This window comes from Trypanosoma cruzi (genome assembly GCF_000209065.1).
Source record: "Trypanosoma cruzi strain CL Brener chromosome Unknown tcruzi_1047053490209, whole genome shotgun sequence".
Taxonomy (NCBI): domain Eukaryota; phylum Euglenozoa; class Kinetoplastea; order Trypanosomatida; family Trypanosomatidae; genus Trypanosoma; species Trypanosoma cruzi.
In genome coordinates this window covers 1-413 of record NW_889394.1, presented here as the reverse complement: position 1 = coordinate 413, position 413 = coordinate 1, and the positions used below count along the sequence as shown (strand labels likewise).

The 413-nt window shown below is 59.8% G+C and overlaps 1 non-coding gene across 1 annotated transcript; it reads right to left on the bottom strand.

The window, feature by feature from the left end:
- Positions 1 to 78: 78 nt before the first annotated feature.
- Tc00.1047053490209.10 lies at positions 79 to 188 on the bottom strand. The gene has a single exon (XR_008255027.1). It is a non-coding gene; the product is annotated as a 5S ribosomal RNA (M5) (ribosomal RNA).
- Positions 189 to 413: the final 225 nt, after the last annotated feature.

Below are 413 nucleotides of genomic sequence, written 5' to 3'. Positions count from 1 at the left end.
CGTTTTTCCTAAATTTTTTCCCCCTGTTTTCATCATCTCCCGTGGCGTCGGCGGTTGCACATCGCGTGGCGCGTCGCCGGGTACGACCATACTTGGCCGAGTGCACCACATCCCGTCCGATTTGTGAAGTTAAGCGGCCACAGGCCTCGTTAGTACGGCGATCAGTGATGGCGCTGGAACCCGGGGTGCCGTACCCTTCCCACTTTTTTTTTTTCTTTCCGCCACCGCGCGCCGCCAGTCGCTTTTTCACCGAGCCGAGGCGGGCGGTGGGTGGGCTTTTCGAGCGCGCGGGCGCCGCAGCAAAAAAGAAAAATTGCTGACGCAGTTCCCGCGCCACATGTGGGGAAGCGAAGCGTCCGGAGGCTTCGTGGCAAATCCGGAAAGGGGCCTGCGGAGCCTCATTTTCCATGTGT